This window comes from Eschrichtius robustus, chromosome 20 (genome assembly GCF_028021215.1).
Source record: "Eschrichtius robustus isolate mEscRob2 chromosome 20, mEscRob2.pri, whole genome shotgun sequence".
Lineage (NCBI taxonomy): Eukaryota > Metazoa > Chordata > Mammalia > Artiodactyla > Eschrichtiidae > Eschrichtius > Eschrichtius robustus.
The window spans coordinates 39,344,662-39,359,960 of record NC_090843.1 but is presented as its reverse complement, the minus strand read 5'-3'; the positions used below and the strand labels follow the sequence as shown (position 1 = coordinate 39,359,960).

The 15,299-nt window shown below is 38.1% G+C and overlaps 1 protein-coding gene across 1 annotated transcript in view; it reads right to left on the bottom strand.

The window, feature by feature from the left end:
* ANKFN1 (ankyrin repeat and fibronectin type III domain containing 1) overlaps window positions 1-14,490 on the bottom strand; it is a 155,155-nt gene extending 140,665 nt beyond the window's left edge. The window contains exon 1 of the mRNA XM_068531301.1: window positions 14,363-14,490. The gene's annotated coding sequence lies outside the window, so the exon portion shown is untranslated. The remainder of the gene's footprint in view (window positions 1-14,362) is intronic.
* Between the last annotated feature and the right edge of the window lie 809 nt (window positions 14,491-15,299).

The window sequence follows — 15,299 nt, the reverse complement described above, 5'->3', positions numbered from 1 at the left end:
GTCTGCATCTCATTTTTCTAATTTTTCAAATAGAGAAAATAACAACAACTACATATTATGGTTGTGAGGATTTGATGAGATAATGAATGTAAATAGCTTAGAATGTAGGCAGACTTCTGGCAGCTATCATATTTATTATAGAAGATACTCAGCAGATACTTCAGAGTAAATGAATGCACATTTGAGAGTCTATTACGTATAATATAGTAAGGGTCTACCCAGAAAGCTCATTTCCTCTCATGCTTCTGAACTGGGTTCCGTGTCCACTAGCACCAACTAACCTTGACTTACTTGCACTTTAACAAATGGAGATCCATCTTCATTACATTGTTGAATGTCTTTAGGCACCTTTTAAGTCTTGCTTGTAATTTTCTCCAACACAGACTTCCTGGTGCCTTCTGAGGAGGTCAGACCTATTCAATATTAGTCATGTTCATCAGGCCCTACCCATTCTTAGCTAAACGGCCATATTTACTTTGGAAGGAGGATGTAAATCACTGTCTGTAGTGTGTATGTACATGTGGGTATATTTTCATTAATTTTTAATAATCTTTTAATTTACACAAAAGCAGTAGGTGATTTCGCATCTTTCTCTTTCTGCCTACAAATCTTTTACCTATAATTCAATAGCAGCCGTAGCACTTCCTCTATATCTTAACCATTCCCACAGAAATTCCAGATTGATATGCAAGCTAGCTTACATGGGGATTGCCTTTACTTATTTACTTCTGCCTCCTGTCTCTAGCCTTTTCCTTCAGCATTAAGCCATCTGTCTTGTCTACATCATTATCATTCCCCAAATAACTCTACATTCTTTAGTATCTCCCACAGTGCCCTGGAGTCCAGTAAATAAATTCTTGTCGATTGATCAAATTCCAGTGACTTGCCGTCTAACTGATGACACCTACCCACATGGTCTCTTTTGTCTTTGCTCATCTCCCATCTGTTCCCTTCACTCAAAATAGGTTGACTTTCTCTGTCTCTTTGACTTCCTTCTCATACTACCCCAGCTGTCCCTTCCTTCCAGGCCATCCTTTAGCACGTTTCTGTTTTTCTAGATTTCATCTATCATTATATTTTCTTTTCCTTCTCTATATTTAAAATTTTGTCTGATGAGAGATACTGAGAAAGACAACTTTCTATTATCTGTTCTCATAAACATGCACACCCCTCCCAGCTAAATGTGCTTTAAAATTTTTACCATGGAAAGGGAAAAGCATTTGAGAAGCAGAGGAGCTTTGGCTCTGGAATTTGGCAGACCCAAGCTTGAACCATGATACTGTTATCTGTAATCTGTGTAACTTTGGGCACTTTAATAAAATTCTCTGAGTCTGTGTAATATATAAAAAGATTTATTACAGAGTTGTGAAGATTAAATGAATTAACAAATAAAAGGTATGCATCCTGTTTGGTGCATAGTAGCCACTCAGTAAATAGCAGCAATTATTAAGGTTACTTCAAGTCTTCTTCCCAAACCAGAAACACCAAAGTACACTGTAATAATTTAAATAGTTTTGTTTGTTTTAAACATTGTTTTGAATCTGATTTTATGTATTTATTATACTTCATTTTTACTTTGATAAAAATATGTTTAGATATTTTAGTGTGTATGTTTACAGTAAGTTATGGTAAAACAGAAGTACCAAGTAGAGCTTCAAACTGTTAGAGGGAAGAGAGGAATAAAGATGTCTAAAAATACTTGAAAAATAAAAAGAAACAAAATTAGGAAACATAATAAATAGAAATGTAAAATGAAGGAGTAGGGTTAAGACTGAATATGTGAGCAATACATTCAGATGGTTTACTTTTCCTAATAAAAGATAAGACTCTCCAACTGAGATTTTTAAATTACCATTTACAAGTGGTACACGTAATTAAACATTTCACAGAAATATTAAAAACAAAAGAAAAGTATGACAGTGGGAATGGCAAAATAAGGACCTCTGAAAATCCTCTTCTACATAAAAGCAATGAGAACATCAGCAAAAATTGTCAGAATTAATTTTTCAGAACCCTGGAAATTAACCAAAGGTTTGAAGCAATCCAGGAAGTGTTTATTCAAGAAAAGTAACTGAATTTGGTAAGAATAGTAAGCTTTGTGGCATTTTTAACTTGCTTCATTCCCATATTCCTCAGCTCTGTGGTAGCCTTGAAGACTAAACAGCCTACATTCATAGTAAAAACCAGTAGCCTGGCAGCCACTGGATGGTGCAGAATAGTAATGGAGCATCTTTAAAACCCCATTTTGAGAGAATCATCATTATCTGACACTTCTGGTGGTTCCCTGGAAGAACTCACTCACAAGGCTTTTTTTTTTAATTTATTTGACTCTGAGCTCACCAAGTGCAAATAACCTTTTCCTCTGGGGCATCTGTTGAAAACAAACATCAGCAATGGCTTAATATCACAGCTGCCTGAGGTGGTGGATAAGAATGGTAGCAAACAGTAGATAACCAAAAAGCTTAAAAGGAAAAGTTGAGGAATTAGATGTCCATAGAGGACTTTGAAAAGTTCTGACACATTCCTGGGGATCTGGCAGATCACAGGCATGCCCAGAGCTGAGAGCATTCTCATAAAGTACTTGAGAAGGTCCTAAGCTCTCATCGCTGTCTGACTTTGAGGCTGCATGCAAGCAGGATGTGAAGGCTAAGGCAGAGCTGTCAACTGCCTGATGAGTATTGAAGGTGTGCCCCAACATATACATAGAACCCATTTGCCAAGATCAGTTCTAGGCCTTTAAGGAAATTTGTGTTCAATCATTAGCTGACCACTAAGCTAACCAAGCAAAGACTTCAGTGGCCACATATGACAAGAATACAGACTTTACAGATTTAGTTCTGTACTTTACAAATTCAGTTAGAGGACAATCTGATTTCTAGAGTTGCCACATTACATTATTTAAGATGCCTAGCTTTCAACAGAAAAAAAAAAAAAAAAATGAGACATGCAAAGAAACAAAAAAAATATTTTCCATTCACAGGAAATAATGCAGTATATTATCATTGCCCTTGAAGAAGTCCAAATGTTGGGCTTATTAGACAAAGACTTTATTATTTTTTAATATCTATCTATCTATTTATGTATGTATGTATGTATGTATTTATTTATTTTGGGTATAGTTGTTTTACAATGTTCAGTTACTTTCTACTGTGCAGCTAAGTGAAGTAGAGTTCCCTGTGCTGTGCAGCAGTTTCTCATTAGTTATCTATTTTATACATATTAGTGTATATACATCAATCCCAATCTCCCAATTCATCCCATTCCCCCCCTTTACCCCCTTGGTGTCCATACGTTTGTTCTCTACATATGTGTCTCTATTTCTGCCTTACAAACCAGTTCATCTGTACCATTTTTCTAGATTCCTCATATATGTGTTAATACATGATATTTGTTTTTCCCTTTCTGACTTACTTCACTCTGTATGACAGTCTCTATGTCCATCCATATCTCTACAAATGACCCAATTTTGTTCCTTTTTATGGCTGAGTAATATTCCATTTAGACAAAGATTTTAAATTGAATATCTTAAATATGTTCAAAGAACTAAAGAAATTCATGTCTAAAGAAATAAAGGAAATTATGGGAATGATGTCTCACCAAATAGAGAATATCAGTACAAGGTAGAATTTATTAAAAAAAAGCCAGAATCAAATAGAAATTCTGGAGTTGAAAAGTACAATAACTGAAATGAAAAATTGACTGGAGGGACTCAATATCAGATTTGAGCAGGCAGAAGAAAGAATCAGCAAACTTGAAGATAGGTCAATTGAAATCAGTTTTAGGAGCAAAACAGAAAAAAAAAAATGAAGAGAACCAGAGTCTTAAGAGATCTGTGTGACAACATCAAATGTACCAACATATATATAATAGGCATCCCAGAAGGAGAAGGAGGAGGAGAAAGCATATTGAAAAAATAATGGCCAAAAACATCCCCAAATTGATGAAAAACATTAACCTACACATCCTAGAATCTCAGTGAACACCAAGCTGGATAAAGTCAAAGAGATTCACATCTATATACATCATAATTAAACTGTCAAAAGCTAAATACAAAGAGAAAATCGTGAAAACAGCAAGCAAGAAATAACTCTTTATGTACAAGGAATTCTCAAAATGATTTACAGCTGGTTTTTCACCAGAAAATGATAGAGACCAGAAGGAAGTGGTTTTAAGCACAGTATCAAAAGTAAGGACTTTGATACAAGGCTGATCTACTTTTAGGTTTTGGTTTTTCTACTTATTAGAAAATTATTCAAATAATTTTATCAGATATAATTAGCTGTATGATGTATAGCAAAATATTAGCTTCAATTTCCTCATCTTAACAGTGGTCCCATCTCAATTTTAATAGTCATGTCTAAAGGGATATTAAAGTTTTAAATGAGATAATACATAACAATTGTTTAGCAGAGTACCTGAAATAAACAGATGTTCAATAAATATTTTTTGAACATCTATTTATTTTAGGCCCACTGTTTCCAGGCAACTACTGGTCTGCTTTTTGCTACTATAAATTAGGTTTCATTTTATGGAATTTCATACAAGCGGAATCATCATCATTCACTTTTTTTTAACCTGGATTCTTCTTCTTTTTTTGAGGGTCAATTTTTAAAATAAATTTATTTATTTTGGGCTGCATTGGGTCTTTGTTGCCGTGCACGGGCTTTCTCTAGTTGGGGCAAGTGGGGGCTACCCTTCATTTCGGTGCATGGGCTTCTCATTTCAGTGGATTCTCTTGTTGCAGAGCATTGGCTCTAGGCACCTGGGCTTCAGTAGTTGTGGCGCGCCAGCTCAGTAGTTGTGGCTCGTGGGCTCAGTAGTTGTGGCGCGCCAGCTCAGTAGCTGTGGCTCGTGGGCTCAGTAGTTGTGGCTTGTGGGCTCTAGAGCACAGGCTCAATAGTTGTGGTGCAGGGGCTTAGTTTCTCCACGGCATGTGGGATCTTCCCGGACCAGGGATTGAATCCGTGTCCCCTGCACTGGCAGGTGGATTCTTAACCACTGCGCCACCAGGGGTGTCCCGAGGGTCAATTTTTTTTTTTAATGGTAACATTTCTTTTTTTTTAATTTTAATTTTTTAAAATTTTTAAATTTTTAAATTTTTAATTTTTTAAAATTGATTTACAATGTTGTGTTAGTTTCAGGTGCACAACAAAGTGATTCAGTTATATATAAGAATATGTGTATTCTTTTTCAGATTCTTTTCTGTTACAGGTTATTACAAGGTACTGAATATAGTTCCCTGTGCTATACAGTAGGCCCTTGTTGTTTATCTATTTTATATACAAGTAAGTCCCCTACATACAAACGAGTTCCATTCCAAGAGCGTGTTCATAAGTCCAATTTGTTTGTAAGTCCAACAAAGTTAGCCTAGGTACCCAACTAACACAATCGGCTATATAATACTGTACTGTAGTAGGTTTATAATACTTTTCACACAAATAATACATAAAAAACAAAAACAAAAAACAAAGAAAACATTTTTAATCTTACAGTACAGTACCTTGAAAGGTACAGTAGTACAGTACAACAGCTGGCATACAGTGGCTGGCATCGAGTGAACAGGTAAGAAGCGTTACTGACTGGAGGAGGGAGAGGAGGTGGGAGGTGGTAGAGCTGAAGGATCATCAGCAATAGGGAATGGAGGACAAGCTGCAGTTTCACTCACGCCTGATGTTGATGGCATAGGTTCTGGTTCCTTGCTGGATTCAATTCTATCTACCCTCTTGAAAAAACGATCCAGTGATGTCTGGGTAGTAGCTCTTTTTTTCTCATCATAGATAATACGGTAGCACTGGATTGCATTCTGACCAGCTGCTGCAACCTTCGTGTACCATTCTACCTTTGGGTCCTGTGCCTCAAAAACTAACAGTGCCTTATTAAATAAAGAAAATCCCCTTGCCATTTCCTGCATCGTGAATCTCTTCGGTTCTTCAGTTATTTCTTCTTCCTCTTGTCTCTCTTTGTCCTTTCTCTGGACCTCCAACTCCATCAGGTCTTCATTAGTAAGCTCCTTGTGTTGCACAGCAAAGAGTTCAATGAAATCGTCCTCTTGCAGATCTAGCTTGAAATAAAGATATTGTACTACTGTACTCTATACAGTACTGTACAGTAAAGTACACAAAAGCACAACCACTTGTAGAGGATGCATAAACATGACAATGTACGCCAGACACATGAACTAACTTACGTGGTTGGACATACGAACGCACGTTTGCATCTTTGAGTTTGCAACTTGAAGGTTCGCATGTAGGGGACTTACTGTACAGTAGTGTGTATGTGTTAATCCCAAACTCCTAATTTATCCCTCCCCCTCCTTTTCCCTTTGGTAACTATGCATAAGTTTGTTTTCTATGTCTGTGAGTCTATTTCTGTTTTGTCAATAAGTTCATTTGTATGATTATTTAATATTCCACATAAGTGATATCATATGATATTTGTCTTTCTCTGACTTACTTCACTTAATATGATAACGTCTAGGTCCATCCATGTTGCTGCAAATGGCATTATTTTACTCTTTTTTATGGTTGAGTAATATTCCACTGTGTGTGTGTGTGTGTGTGTGTATATATATATATATATAAATCACATCTTTATCCATTCATCTTTTGATGGGCATTTAGGTTGCTTCCATGTCTTGGCTATTGTAAATAATGCTGCTGTGAACATTGGGGTGCATATATCTTTTTGGATTATGGTTTTCTCTGGATATATGCCCAGGAGTGGGATTGTATGTGAACTCTAGTTTTAGTTTTTTAAGGAGCCTCCATACTGTTCTCCGTAGTGGGTGTACCAGTTTACATTCCCACCAACAGTGTAGGAGGGTTCCTTTTTCTCCACACCCTATCCAGCACTTATTATTTGTAGACTTTTTGATGATGGCCATTCTGACTGGTGTGAGGTGTTACTTTACTGTAGTTTAGATGTGCATTTCTCTAATAATTAGTGATGCTGAGCATCTCTTCATGTGCCTGTTGGCCATCTATATTTTTACCTGGCTTCTTTAACTCAGCTTTATTATTTTGAGAGTCATCCATATTGTAATGTCTATTAGTAGTTCTTCACTTTTTATTGCTGAATAGTATTCCATTGTATGGGTGTACCACTATTAATCAATTTTAAGGTATTATTTTAGTAATAATAAGACTTTAATAAGACTCGGGATTTGCTCTAAAGAAAGAAAATATATATATTTTTCTTCCATGAGAGAGGATTAGGAGACCTGAGTTACAAAGAGAAGGGGACACAGATTGAAGGTGTGCTGGTCTCTGCAACATGGATACAGGACTAGAGTTTAGGAGATACTTAGCCAGGCAGAGATTCTCTATGGGAAAACTAATTTCTAGTTTTATGATTTTCTTTTTTGCATCCTAATAATTTTTTTATCCCCAAATCTTTAATAAAAGTCATGTTAAATGTTATGGTCTGTCAAACCTTTAGGAAAGAAATTATACCAATCCTACATAAACCTCTTTAAAATTTGGGTTCATTTTTGAAGCCCTCATACCAAAACCAGAAAAAAGGCATTACAAGAAAGGAGAGTTATTGCCCGATGTCTCTCATGAACATAGAGGCAAAAAATGTCAACAAAATGTTAGCATATAAACTTCAGCAGTATACAAAAAGGATAATACATCATGATCAAGCATGGTTTATTGCAGGAAAGCAACTTAGTATAACATTCAACCATAATTTATTACATTAACAGAATAAAGGGGAAAAAAACCATATGGTCCTCTTAATAAATGCAGATAAAGCAGCATTTGACAATATTCAACATCCATTTATGATTAAGAAAAGTTTCAGGAATATAAGGGAACTTCTTCAACCTGATAAAGAGAATCTGCAAAAACCTATAGCCAACATTATGTTTAATGATTAAAGACCAAGTGCTTCCTCCTAGGATCAGAAACAATGAAAGAATGTCCACTTCTACCTTTTCCAGTGTTCTAGGCATTCTTGCCAGTGAAGTAAGACAAGAAAGATAAAGGCATATAGATTGGAAAGAAAGAAACAAGACAGTCTTCATTTGCAGGTGACATGAAATTTTTGTAGAATAATCTAATAAATCTACAAAAATCTACTTAGAACTAAATACAGCAAAATATATGCAAGACCTATACACATAAAACTACATGACATTAATGAGTGAATTAAAGAAGACCTAAATAAATAGAAATATACCTTCTTCATGATCAGATCAGAAGAATTAGTATTGTTAAGTTGCCAATTCTTCCAAACTGAGCTATAGATTCAATTCAGTCTCAAACAAAATTCTAGCAGCCTTTCTTTCTTTCTTTCTCTTTCTTTTTCTTTCTCTCTCTCTCTTTCTTTCTTTTTCTCTCTCTATTTCTCTCTCTCTCTTTCTTTCTCCTTCCCTCCCTCCCCCTTCCTCCCTCCCCTTCCTTTCTTTCTTCCTTCCTCCCTCCCTCCCTCCTTTCTTTCTTTCTCTCTCTTTCTCTCTTTCTTCCTTCCTTCCTTCCTTCCTTCCTTCCTTCCTTCCTTCCTTCCTTCCTTCCTTCCTTCCTTCCTTTCTTTCTTTCTTTCTCTTTCTTTCTTTCTTTCTTTCTTTCTTTCTTTCTTTCTTTCTTTCTTTCTTTCTTTCTTTCTTTCTTTCTTTCTTTCTTTCTAGAAATTGATTGACAAACTGTATGAAAATGGAAAGAATCTAAAATAGTCAAAACAACTTTGAAAAAGAACAAAATTGCTTACGTGACCTGATTTCAAGACTTACAAAGCTACAATAATCAAGACATGGTACTGGTGTAAGGATAGCTATATAGATAAAGACAGTGGCATAAGGATAGACATATAGGTGAATGAAACAGAGTAGAGAGCCCAGAAATAGCCTGCACATATATTATCAATTGATTTTTGACAAAAGTGTCAAGGTAATTCAATAGAGAAAAAGAATTTTTTCAACAAATAGTGCTGGAACAATGGGATATACATATGCCAAAAAAATGAACCTCAACTCCTACTTCATATCATATGTAAAAATTAACTTAAAATGAAGTAGATCGTAGAACTAATTGCAAAAGCTAAAACTGTAAAACTTCTAGAAGAAAACATAGGAGAAAGTCTTTGTGAACTTGAATAAGACAATGATTTCTTAGAGAAGGCACAAAAAGCACAAACCATAAAATAAATTGATAAATTGAACTTCATGAAAATTAAAGACTTCTGCTCTTTGACATATTATGGCCTGAGCTCAGTTACACTTTTGGAGGACCTGTGAATATACCTGGAGCCAAGCTGTAAGGAAAGAGTGACAGTAGCCTGGACAATCCAGGTCCAAAATGGCGAGAATAACCTGTGGAGAGTGAAGTCTCTTCAGATTTATTTCAAAACTACCTGTTCCCTGGGCTTTGGCCACTTGCTCAAATAGAGAGCTTTGGCTGTTGCCATCGCCCTGTCTCTAAATGCCACCAGCTGTCTCAAGTGAAGGGTGGGTCCATCATGCTTGCTGTGACAGAGCTGCAACAGCTCTGACCCAACCAGACCCATGGAGGGAGGCTTCAGCTTCACTCATGTCTACCTTGAAGGACTGGGTAGTACTATCTGGAAATGGAAAAAAACTGGACCAATGAGAGACAGGAGACTGGAAGTAGCCAGCAGATAATTTCCTCTCCATTCCTTCCCTGTGGACTGTTTTGAAGGCTTCTTGGAAGCAGTCACAGGCAAACAAACAGCCATATGTGTTTTCTTATGATGCCTTGGCTAGTTCAGTTACAAACCATCTGCATTTGTTTTCCCTCCTTCCTTGACTCATTTCCCCTTTTCCCTTCACTCTTGATGCCCTGAGGTTATATCTCCCAATACTTAATAGAATATTTGCAATTGATTCTGCCTCAGGCTTTGTTTTCACAGGCTAAGGCAAAATGTAATAACAATCCTATGAGAAAGTCAGTACTGTTATTACATCCTCATTTTACAAACAAGGAAACTGAGGCCCAGAGAGGTGATTAATTTGTACAAGATTCTACAGTCAGTAAATGGAGGAGGTAGCATTTGAACTCTGACTTCAAAGCTCATGCTCTTAGCAACTCTGCTATTATTCTGCCTGAGGGATCTTGGTCTGGCTGCCTGTCAGCTTCTTCCTAGACCTTGATTCTGAAGACAAGATCTTGCCCTCATTATGAGTTCCAGCATGTCCAGAGTCCCTGTCTAACAGGATCTTGGTTGTGGGGCTTTCTTACTGTATTTGTACTGTGAAAAATGATCTGAGCCAGTTTGGATGAGGAGCGGTTGTAAGACAAAGCATATTAGAAACAGGAGCTCTAGCCATTCTTGACAACTGGGTAGACAGATACATTCAGTGAAGGGAACATTTCTGACTAGGACAAGGTTGCTCTTCAGGCTGTGATGTGAACTAGGGACCTTCAGACTTCAACCTGCCTGTCACTAGATAGAAAAGAAAGTATGACACCCCCATTCTCCCCTGTTGTTAATGTGACAGTTACGTTTTCGATCGCTAAAGCGTGGCCAATTCTATTACGGTGATGATATATAACATGGTGGAATCATCCTTTCTAGTTCCTGTGCATTTTTTAAAAAAATAATATATTCAGTTATTCAGTGACAAGTTTTGAAAAGTCAGCTGTGACTTCACAGCAAGAAGAAGACTGATTTTTGAAGTTTAACAGCATATTTATGAGGTAGAAAGTGAAAAGGCAATTAATATTGGTTCTATAGTTCAATAAACCCTTATGGATAGTCTACTCTGTAACCTATGTATCCTGTGATAGACCCTGGTGATTCAAAGGTGAATAAGATAGGGTCCTCATAGGGTGACCAACTCTCTTGGTTTGCTTGGGACTGAGGGGTTTCCCTGGTTACAGGACTTACAGTTCTAAAACTGGGAAAATCCTAGGCAAATTGAAACAAGCCGATTACCCTACCTGTACCCCAAGAGGCTCATAGGCTAAAAAGGAGGGCAGTTATGCAAGTGCATGTGGCTATGAAATAGTGTGATGTGTGAAATTATGGAATAATAATATCTTTTACTTCTATGGCACCTTCTGTGAGCCAGGCACTATTTAAAATAATGCCTTTATATATATCAGTTCACAGAATTCCATAACAGCCCTGTGAAGTAAGGACTATTATCATCCCCACTTTACGCAGTAAGAAATTGAGACACTTCTAAGGCGCAGATCTGGGATTCAAGCCCAGGTAATATGGGTCTATATCTGATAAATTAACCTCTAGACACTGCTCTCAAATGCCTAAGGCAAAGAAGTAGCAAAAGGGATAATTGATTAACTTCATGGGTAACAGGAGGTGGTCATGGGAGAACAGGGTGTGGGGAAATGGATTAGAGAAGGTGATGCCGGAGCAGGAATTTAGGAAGGAAAGAAAAAGTCATTCTAGGTAGAATAGCTCAGGTTAGGACATGGAAATGTGAACTGTCATGGTGCTGCTGGTAAGTCAATGTCCACAGGAGCCCTAATGGTATTTTTCTGAGCTCTGACACGTTCACTGGTACATTTCATCCACCATGCCAGGAACTTCGGAAAGGGGCCTGGAGAGGTAGCAGGGCCAGGCTATCAAGGACTTCACATGCCATGCTAAGGAGCATAGATTTCAACCTGTTCACAACAGGGAATCACTAGAGAACTTTAAGAAAAAGCTGATATTTGCATTTTTAGAGAATTACTCTGGAGGCATCCAGAGGGTGATTTGAAAGGGAGAGGGTTGTGGTGGGACCAGTGACAAGTGACAACCAAGTCTGAAGGTCTTGAAGAAGTCCCTGTGAGAGCTAGTGACTTCAACTACAGTATGTGACAATAGGCATGGAGAGGGCTGGACAGATTAAAAAGATGAAGAAAGTAAAATGGACCAAGCTTTGTTAGTGATTGGGTGGAAGGACTAAAGGAATCAGGAAATATGAAGGTAACTTCTATGAGCTTTGCTTGGCTAACTAGCCAAATAATGGTTCCACCAATAATTTAAAAAACAAAACAAAACAAAAGAACACAGGAAGAAGAGTGGATTTAAAGGAGAAAGACGGTAAGTTCAGCTTTCCACAGTGTGACTCTCAAGGGCCTAGAAGAAATCTAGATGATATTGTCTAAGCCAAGCATTCCACACAAAAAGGACTTGGCTTGTCCTAAAGACTACTTAGTTTTCTGATCAAGAGTGAAATAATAATTATGAGGGAAGTTCTTGGAGACATGTATGAAATCAAAAGAAAGCAGGATAATTAATATAATATTAATGCAGCATTCTTTGGGTTTCCCCTGAGGTAGAAAACATTTAATACATTCATTTATGATAAAGTATTGGTGGCTTAATTTATTACTCCTCCTAAGAAATATCTGTATTTAATAAAAGACAGCAATACTTAACTGAATTCCTGATAAAAGAATTTCAGGTACCTCAATCCTAGGGATGGAAGTTTTTTTGTGTGTGATTTTTTTCGTAAATGAGCCTTCTAGAACGAAATCACAGTACATTTACAGCTGCTAATTCCATGTACATGGGTATGGGGGTAATTTGAACATCTGAAAGTTGTCATAAATTCAATACATGGGTTTTTCTCATCCCTGAGTTAACTCCGCCCAAATATTTCCACATTTGTTTATTTCAAACATTTAAGACCTTCAGTATCTTGTCATCCTAGGTATAGAAAATCAGTTATTATTGACCAATAATGAAAAAAATTATTTACGTGACTTATTTATTTGAATTTTAAGTTTTTTAAAAATGACATTTTTCATCTCTATTCTCCCCTTCTAATTCCCTAAGGGTAATCGTGCTTCCTTCAGACTACTCCATATCCATTAGATGAGGGAAGGGGCAGGCATCTCCTCATCCCCACATAAAATCTCATTTGTGGGTTTCTGATGCATGATCTCTGGATTAAAGTGTATGAACAATGATCTTAATTACCTATTACATCCTTTAACAAGAAAGATTTAAGTAGTGTCTCATGGATACATTAATCGAGCTTAGCATATCTTCTTTGAAACAATCAGGAATGGAAGGAATGGAGATTCAGGGAGAGTAAGTGAATTTCTCAAAGACACACACTTAGTCTCAGAACCAGCAAAAGGGACTTGCTTTCCTGACGTCTCTCACCACTAAGCAATGCTGTCTCCTTTCTGTTAGGATGCCATCATTTGTGAAACAGCCAAATCATGTGGGAGAATGACCCTGCCCTTGTGATTGAGTGGCCTGGGGATACTTTCTACCAGGCAAAACGCCACCCATCTCTCAGATTTCTTAACTTTGGCTTTTATTTAAAGAAGCATGCTGCTCACTGTTCCAACATCATCCATCCTTGTCAGCACCCAAGGCCACAACTTCATCTGAATAGCCAATGATATACTGCAGATAGAGTGCACCAAAGACATTAAATTCTATATGACATTTATGTGGACTCGGAGCCCACCAGAGATGGATTGATGCTGCCATAAAGTCTTGCAGTAGCCAGGCAAACAAAAGACTAAGGCGACATGGTGGTGGTGGTAGGAAAAGCATCAGCTTTCTCCATTCACTTTCCCCCTCTGCAGAAACTGGCTTGCATCTTATTTAGGAAATGAGAAAATTAAATGAGAGTGCAGGGATTTGGGGGGCCCAGCATAGAAGCAAACTTAGCCTTGATTATCAATGGTATTTCCAGCAGCCTTGGCTGGGCCAACAACCAGCATGGGTAACAGGGGACTCAAAATATCCCACTTTCAAACCTAGGGCATCCTCCCAACCATATATCTTCATGGAGTAAAGGACTTAAGAAACATGGGGGTAAAAGTGGCAGTGGATCAAGCAAGGGTTTGCATGCATGTCCATTGTGTCCCCTTGGCAGGTATCCTCAACATCACAATCATGATGTTATTTTTGAGCATGCCCACCCAGGATGGACAGAATGCTGGCATTCCTTTCTGGATGTCCACCCTGCAAACTGGATTAAAGACTGCAATATGCCTGCATTTGTATTCAGGATTATCAGCATGATGGGGTCCATCTTTACCTGATCCAACAAGTATTTTGTAGGTACTCAGGAACCCGAGTGGAAAATGATCTTACACAACAAAAGAATAATGTATTTTTCATAGCTAATGCTAATCAGTTATGCAAGCACAAAATGTCCTTAAGCTTGCTGCAAACAAAATGACCAATTATCAGAAATGGGGCTTCTCTACCCCCATCCTTACCTATCCACATAAACGTGTATGTGCTACTGCAGAGCCACTCAGTATGTCTTGTGTGCATTCTTCATGGACTGCCTGCAGCTAACTTTGGAAGATGCAGATTTTTAAAATCATTTAAACCACAGCAACACATACACATTTGAAAAATAATCGGTAACTAAGAAAGCCCTACGTTCACATGAAGAAAGACAACAATAAATTGGACTTACCAGTTTAGGTTGTCTGAGGCAGCAGAGGAACAAGTTGTTGGTAATTGTCCAGTGCTTTCATTCAATAAATCACATTGGCTTTGCTTTCTCCTGTGGCTCAGCCTCTGCGCAAAGCAAGCAAACCTCCTTCCTATTCTGTGTAGAGAATAAAATGCGAGGAGGATCACTACAGGCAAGAGCTGAAGTCCATGATCACTAAGCTACTCTTAATGCAAAACGAAAGAGCAAATGATGCACGGGGAGACAATAGGGGAAGGAAACAGCCTGGCTCAGAACCTAGGTGTACTCTCAGGACTGCAGCCCCGGGGAGGCTTGATTTCTCAAGCCCTCGTGCATGTAGTAAATTGATGCCATGACTTCCTTGCGTCTTTAGCCTATTGTAACTGTGAGGTCAATCAGGAAAGGCTGGCCTGGACAACCAGCTACATGGCAAACAAGACTGAATCGAAATGGATTGTTACTCAAGGATGAGCAAAGGGGCAATGAGGCAGCCAGTTAGCTTTGCACTATGTTAACTGCCGGGGAAGAAATATCGTCTGGCGTCCAGGAGCCCATCCAGCAATCTGTAACTGCAAATGGTCCACAGCTCTCCTGGGTCCAGGCACTCCCTTACTCCCACAGCTGCTTGGGACCAGAAGCACACAGGTGGCAGCCACATCCTCTCACCTTGTGGCACATGTGCAATCCTTTACAAGCTCCCAGCAGGAACTAGGGGCATCTTTAGAAAGCTCCCAATCCAGTCGGGGCTGCTCAGCCAATGCTAGAGTTTTTGCCTGAGCAGGTTCTGAGAAAGTAGTCAGCAGACTTGGGACTTAGGACACCAAAAGGCTCAGTCTTAGGAAAAAAGATTTCAGTGCTTCCACTCCAGCCTCATCTGGATGCACCTGGCTCCTTTCACATCGTTATGCTTTATGTGACTAATAAGACACAGAATGGA